Source organism: Myotis brandtii, unplaced genomic scaffold (genome assembly GCF_000412655.1).
Source record: "Myotis brandtii unplaced genomic scaffold, ASM41265v1 scaffold74, whole genome shotgun sequence".
Lineage (NCBI taxonomy): Eukaryota > Metazoa > Chordata > Mammalia > Chiroptera > Vespertilionidae > Myotis > Myotis brandtii.
In genome coordinates, this window is record NW_005370944.1 from 2,968,897 (window position 1) to 2,976,920 (window position 8,024).

The window sequence follows — 8,024 nt, forward strand, 5'->3', positions numbered from 1 at the left end:
AGATTGTGTATTTGAGACTACAAGTATACTGTTTCAGAAGAGTGAAGGAATCCAAGAAAGTTTTAGGCAATAGTGTTTGGTGCATTACTTGTATGTTTTGGAAATGTTGGGAGTTTCCTTCTCATTGCTCTGGACTCAGATCTATCCAGTTGTCTGCCATTAAGCTTGCATATCTCTCTCTCTCTCTCTCTCTCTCTCTCACACACACACACACACACACACACACACACACACACACACACACACGACTGCTTTCCATAAAGGATTTAAAATGGCCAAAAAAAGAGATTACCAGAGAACAGCCAGGCTTCTTATTCCACATTACAACTCCTTCCAGACTCATACATACAATCTGCTCTCCAACACTAGGGAGCTGAATTAGACAACATAAAAACCTCTTTTAGTTTATATCCTATATAAGAGCTACCTGTGATTTTGTTTCTTTCTCTTTAGCTGTGCTGGGCGGTCCTGAGCTGAGGAACTCCTAAGCAGAAGCCACTTCCAACCTCACCATTAACTGAGAAGCTAAATAGAGAGTTGCCTCTCCTCGGGGTCTGATGCAGAAGGAATCAATGGGAATGCTATTCTCTATTGGCCTTTTTCTGCCCTAAACGTTACCATACAATCTCCTCCCAGGTGTTGACGTTAGTGAGGAGGGAAAGGGAGGACAGCAGAAGCAGTGCAGCTAAGAGATGGATCATCTACAAGGCCAATGAAATCACCCAGGATGGCAGATATGGAGTGGTTCAAGTGGAGAGAAAATAACCCACTTTACTCTTAAGATATCTGAGAAGTGACTCAGAAGTTGGTCATTAGATGACAAAAAATAGACACTAAGGTGGATGCCATGATTCTCAAAAAGATAATTTTTGTTTTGCTTGGGATTTTTTTTTGTTTAAAATGTAAGAGAAATGGTAAGAAATGGCAGGTGAATATTAACACCACATAATGGTTACTTGAGATCTAAACAAATGAGGTCTGCAGGAGAAGTGGCCTCAGGAGAGAGTCAGATTTCAAATAAAGCAGGAGATACAGGGAGTGCTTGTGCGGAGACTGGAGAAATGGAGGTGTTTGGTTACAACCCAACGGGACTTCCATGGGAACAGAGGAAATTGTTGGAAAGGAGGTTCAACACTGAGCTTGCATCAATGGGGAGGAAGCACAGAATATTTTAAAATGAGCCTACAGGACAATGACCACTAGGATGAGGGGTTCTGAATCAGTGGTGACACTAAACCAATGTATCATGTTGAGGACTGTGGACCGTGAGGACCAACCTGACACAGCCTCTGGCACTTAGGTCAATAGGTGAAGGCCCAAGGGCCAGAGGAGGGCCAGTCTGTTAGCTCCGGGCATAAAGGTTCTAGATTTTGCACACACACCCTCAGGTCAACAGCCAAGAACTATAACAGCTGGGACAACAGTGGAGGAATAGTAGTGACCCAAGGGCAGATATGACAGGTTCCTCCACCCCAGAAGTTCAAAGCAGAAAGTTTCCCTACCATTTAGCCCAGGAATTCCCAAACATAGAATCACCCAGGGACTATGTTTAAAACACAGAGATTCCTAGGCCTCACCCCAATCTTTTTGAATAAGAAACTCTTAGGGATAGGTCCCAGGAATCAGTATTTTTAGAGCATTTGAAGGCTTCAAAATCCTATCTAATAATAGAGAAACATGGTAATTAGCCGTACCTCCGCTACCCTTCCCATTGGCTAATCAGGGCTATATGCAAATTAACTGCCAACCAACATGGCGGCCGGCAGCCAGGCAGCTTGAAGCGAACAGGAGGCTTGCTTGCTTCAGTGACGGAGGAAGCCAACGTTCCCCGCCTGCCGCTGCCAGACTCTGAGCTTGCAGTTTAAGAAACATTGTTACAAATATAGAAGCTAAACAAAACCCCAGAAACCTGCTTTCAGCCAGCCAGGCCTCAGAGCTGGAGTTGAAACAGTGTTTCGATTATAGAACCCAAACAAACCAGATACCTGCTTTCAGCAGCCAAGGTCTCAGAGCTAGAGCCGAGCCTCAGAGAGAAAACCGGCTCTCAGTTCCAGTGACAGCCATAGAAGGTAAATAAATCCAAGAATAAAAAAAAAAGAAAAAAAGGAGAGGTTTGGAGCTTCAGTCGCCTGCCAGCCTGAAAATGGCCCTCAGCCCCTCACCCAGACTGGCCAGGCACCCCAGTGGGGACCCCCACCCTGAAGGGGGTGTGACCAGCTGCAAACAGCCATCATCCCCTCATCCAGGCTGGCCAGGCACCCCAGTGGGGACCCCCACCCTGAAGGGTGTGTGACCAGCTGCAAACAGCCATCATCCCCTCATCCAGGCTGGCCAGGCACCCCAGTGGGGACCCCCACCCTGAAGGGGGTGTGACCAGCTGCAAACAGCCATCATCCCCTCATCCAGGCTGGCCAGGCACCCCAGTGGGGACCCCCACCCTGAAGGGGGTGTGACCAGCTGCAAACAGCCATCATCCCCTCATCCAGGCTGGCCAGGCACCCCAGTGGGGACCCCCACCCTGAAGGGGGTGTGACCAGCTGCAAACAGCCATCATCCCCTCATCCAGGCTGGCCAGGCACCCCAGTGGGGACCCCCACCCTGAAGGGGGTGTGACCAGCTGCAAACAGCCATCATCCCCTCATCCAGGCTGGCCAGGCACCCCAGTGGGGACCCCCACCCTGAAGGGGGTGTGACCAGCTGCAAACAGCCATCATCCCCTCATCCAGGCTGGCCAGGCACCCCAGTGGGGACCCCCACCCTGAAGGGGGTGTGACCAGCTGCAAACAGCCATCATCCCCTCATCCAGGCTGGCCAGGCACCCCAGTGGGGACCCCCACCCTGAAGGGGGTGTGACCAGCTGCAAACAGCCATCATCCCCTCATCCAGGCTGGCCAGGCACCCCAGTGGGGACCCCCACCCTGAAGGGGGTGTGACCAGCTGCAAACAGCCATCATCCCCTCATCCAGGCTGGCCAGGCACCCCAGTGGGGACCCCCACCCTGAAGGGGGTGTGACCAGCTGCAAACAGCCATCATCCCCTCATCCAGGCTGGCCAGGCACCCCAGTGGGGACCCCCACCCTGAAGGGGGTGTGACCAGCTGCAAACAGCCATCATCCCCTCATCCAGGCTGGCCAGGCACCCCAGTGGGGACCCCCACCCTGAAGGGGGTGTGACCAGCTGCAAACAGCCATCATCCCCGCACAAATTTTTGTGCACCGGGCCTCTAGTTTCTATATAAGAGGAACTTAAGGGTGGTGAAGTAATTGGAAAACAAAAGCAGTGATTCAGAGGATAACCAGCTTTATAGGTTTTCATATTATTAAGCCCACACTTATCTAATTATACTAAAATAAACCAAAACATTAATTTATAATTCCCTATTTTAGGACTTTGCAGTTTCTACTCTCTTTTTCCTATTTGTCGTTATTTTAATTTGACATCATTGAACTGAAATCATTAGTTATTTTAAAAATTATCTCTTTTGATGTTGCACTTATCAAATTTTCCAGTATTAAAGAAATACATGTTATGGAATGCCCAAAAGAAAATACAAGAGGAAATTCACTGGTATTCTCTCTCTCCACACCATTTTTAACATTTAACTGTATCTCCTTCAATTTTTATTTCTCTCCACAAAGTTTCTTTTTTTAATATTTATAGCAATAATATATAGAAAAAGAAACTCTGTAATCTTTTCTATATGTAGTTTCTCACACTAGTTTCTAACTTTGTAAGAAACTAGTATAAGAAAATTTGTAATCATATAGGTAAAATATATTCTGCTTTCTTAAACTTATTATTTCATCATAAATATTTCCCCATGTTATAAATTGTTATTCTTAAAAATATATGTAATAGCTTTGCAATATTATATTGAATCTATAATAATAATAAAAGCATAATACTGTATACTAATTAGACCAGACAGCTGAATGACCTTCAGGACGTCCTTCCGGATGAAGCCATGGTGGCGGAGGCTGAGGCAGAGGCGGTTAGGGGCAATCAGGCAGGCAGGCAGGCAGGCAGGTAAGCGGTTAATAGTCAGTGGTCCCAGATTGTGAGAGGGATGTCCCAGATTGTGAGAGGGTGCAGGCCAGGCTGAGGGCCCCCCCTCCAGCCCGCCCATGCATGAATTTCATGCACCAGGCCTCTAGTAGATAAATAATTGTCTAAACCATTTCTTATTGTTGGATGTTTAGAGTTGTTCATTCATTCTACAAATATTTGTCAGCTTTCTATCATGGGCTGGGCAGGGTTCTGGGGCCTGGGAATACAGAACTGAAGAAAGTAGGCAAATTATCATGGGGCTTACATTCTAGTGGAGGAAGATGCAATAAACAAATGCCAGGTGATGATAAGTGCCATAATAAAACAAAAACATGGACAGGAGATAGAAGATGACAGGCAGCATGGTTAACACAAAAAATTCTGTAATGAGTAGATTTGTTCATAGTACTTTTTAAAAAAATATATTTTTATTGATTTCAGAGAGGAAGGGAGAGGGAGAGAGAGATAGAAACATCAATGATGAGAGAGAATCATTGATTGGCTGCCTCCTGCATGCCCCCCATTGGGGATTGAGCCCACAACCCGGGCATGTGCTCTTGACTGGAATCAAACCTTGGACCCTTCAGTCTGTAAGCTGACACTCTATCCCAGCGGTTCTCAACCTGTGGGTCGCAACCCCCTTGGGGGTCGAACGACCCTTTCACAGGGGTCGCCTAAGACCATTGGAAAACACATACATAATTACATATTGTTTTTGTGATTAATCACTATGCTTTAATTATGTTCAATTTGTAACAATGAAATTGGGGGTCACCACAACATGAGGAACTGTATTAAAGGGTCACGGCATTAGGAAGGTTGAGAACCACTGCTCTATCCACTGAACCAAACCAGCTAGGGCCATAGTACTTTTAATTTGCTCAAATTATTTTGTCAAGATAGTTTACCAAAGAAAGAATTACTGAGTCAAAAAGTGTGAATATTTTTCATATTCTTATCAAGAAATTCTGTGTTCTTAATTACATTTCAAAGGGTTTTACCAATTTGTATTCCAACCTTTGAGGTGGAAATAACAGGGCATTTATACTATTTTGTAATCTTTGCTTATTTGTATTACTTATTTATTTGAATGAGCCTTTAAAGAGTAGAGAAATTAACTTTTATTATACTTGCTGCAAATACCTTTTCCAGATTCTTGATCAACTCTTAATTTTGTTGGCATGTTGCTTTCTCTTTACATAACCACCAGTTGTCTTAACACTCTTTGCTGAATAATTATTCCTCATAAATTCATTTGTGCAGTTATATTTTTCATATATTAGCATATCAGGATCTTGTTAATTTATCTATTTTGCATTAATAACACATGTTTTAATTATTCAAGTATGAGACATTCTGATATCAGGCAGGGCTAATTATCCTTTAGCATCTATTCTTTTGTTATCCTTAATGGTTTATTCTTCTAAATAAATTGTATACTAATTTGATCAAATATTCATCCAAGATTGCTCCCCAACATTTTGTATTTTTTATGCTATTAGGAATGGGGTTTCCTTTTTTATTTTTTTACACTTTTTATTTTTTTAATTTATTGATTGATTTTAATCCTCACCAGAAGATATTTTTCCATTGATTTTTAGGGATAGTGGAAGAGAGAGGGAAAGAGAGAAACATCAATGTGAGAGAAACACATTGATTGGTTGCCTCCTGCATGACCAGGGCCCGGGCCGGGGAGGAGTCTGCAACCTAGGTATGTGCCCTTGACCGGAATTGAACCTGGGACCCTTTGGTCCGCAGGCCAATGCTCTATCCACTAAGCCAAACCAGTTAGGGTTATTTATTGACTGATTTTAGAGAGGAAGAGAGAGAGAGAGAGAAACATTGATTTATTGTTCCACTTATATATGCATTCACTGGCTGTTCTTGTATGTGCCCTGACCAGGGATGCAACATTCAGCGTTGACATATTGGGATGATGCTCTAACCAACTGAGCTACCTGGCCAGGGCCAAGAATTTTAATTCTTTTTCTTCTTCTTCTCCTTCTTCTTCTTCTTCTTCTTCTTCTTCTTCTTCTTCTTCTTCTTCTTCTTCTTCTGTTGCTGCAAAAAAGCTTTATTGTTTCCATTTGATCCAATGCATGGGAGAGGGCTTCAAGGGTGGTTAAAAGAATGGCTAGTGGTTTTGGGGAGATGCCCAGGCAAAAGTCACACAGGGGAATGCAGAGGGGCCCCTCAAAGACCTCTGGGTTCCAAAGCCTCCTAACTGTGCTTGAGGATGGGCCTTTCAAAGAGATACTTACCCAGCCCAGCCTGAGGCTGGCCAGCCTGCAGAGGTTAGTCAGCTGGTCGCTCATCTTCTTCATGAATTTCACCTCCTCATCTAGGAAGTGTTTCTTCAGGAAGTCACAGAGATGAGAGTCTGCATGGGTAGAACCCAGGACATGCAGTCCCAAAAGGGACTGGTTCAGGTTCTTCTCCAAGGCCAGGGCAACTTCCATGGCATCCTGAGTTTCACCCCACTCATCTTGGGAAGGTTTCAACACATCCTGGAGGATAATGAAGCCACCACACTGGTTTTGCATCTTAAAAAGAAGCTCAGCGCCCTTGTGCTTCTTCTCCTCCAACTCTCAGAAGAAGTAGCCCATGCCCTGGAGAGCCACATCATCAAGGTCGAAATAGAAGCCCAGAGACAGGTAAGTGTAGGAGGCCCGCAGATGCAGGTTGGCCAGGCGGTTGACCTCAGCCTGCACCTCAGTGGAATAATTCTGACGAATCTGGGAGCTCATGGTTGTTCAGCAATAGGAGTTAAGGTTAAAAAAAAAAAAAAAAAAGGTGTTGGCTGGTCTCAAAGGCTGAGGATGAGGATGGCTGAGGTGTTTCCGAAGGTGGTGACTAGATGCACAGGCTTAGGCCTTGCTTTCCCCTGGGTTATCCAGCGACTCCCGCCATGCTCTCCTCACTGGCTCTTCCACCACCCCTGAGTGGCTGCTGAAGAGTGGATGGCAGGATTTTCTTTTTTAACTCACATCTTAAATAAATTATTGCTGTTACACAGGCTAGCTATTGATTTTTGTATATTTAATCTTATGATTTTACTAGAGGCCCCATGCACACAATTCATGCAAGAGTAGGCCTTCCTTCCCCTGGCTTCCAGCACCGGCACTGGCACTGGCTTCCCTCTGGCACCCAGGACCCGGGCTTCCCTCGCAACCCTGGCTTTGTCTGGAAGGTCATCCAGAAGGACGTCTGGTCTAATTAGCATATTATGCTTTTATTATTATAGATTAAGCTCTTTTTTTTAGCTTCCCTCTACCCAGGACCCGGGCTTCCCTCGCAACCCTGGCTTTGTCTGGAAGGTCATCCAGAAGGACGTCTGGTCTAATTAGCATATTATGCTTTTATTATTATAGATTAAGCTCTTTTTTTTATCAATTTAAATAGCTTTTTAATGGAATTTCTTTAGTTTTACAGATACACAATTTATTTCGCCTTATATTTCTAATATGTTTTTGATAATAAGTTACCTGATGTTTTATGATTGTTTTTATTTTGAAATACTACCTATTATCAAAATAAAATTACTCTCTTTGCTGAATGACTTTGGCCTTGAGTTTTACTTTCTTTATATCTTTGCTTTGTTTTTATTTTTAACATTTTTCTTTTTGTTTTAGTGGATACCTGTGGGAGTGCCTGTCAGTTACCCCTTCTCTTCCAAGCACTTGGTTACTGTTGGAGCTACCATGTGATTCTGTCTTCTGGCCACAATTGATTGAGTTTGGTATGGACATCTGACCTGAGATTGGCCAATCTTGGTATCCTAATAGACTGGGTACAATCAATTGGTTCGTGTATGAGTGCCTAACCTAAATTGAACCCATAAGAGACTCTTTGACTTGGAGTACTACTCAGAGACCAGGAACTGTGTTTTTCAGCACACGGAGATAACTAACTTCTAAACTAGCTTCTAGCACAGAAGAATGAAGCTGACAAACAAAATCACGGCATATTAATGAGAC

General features: G+C 44.1%; 1 pseudogene; it reads right to left on the reverse strand.

Moving 5' to 3' along the window:
* Nucleotides 1-6,122: 6,122 nt before the first annotated feature.
* LOC106724154 lies at nucleotides 6,123-6,794 on the reverse strand (annotated as a pseudogene).
* Nucleotides 6,795-8,024: the final 1,230 nt, after the last annotated feature.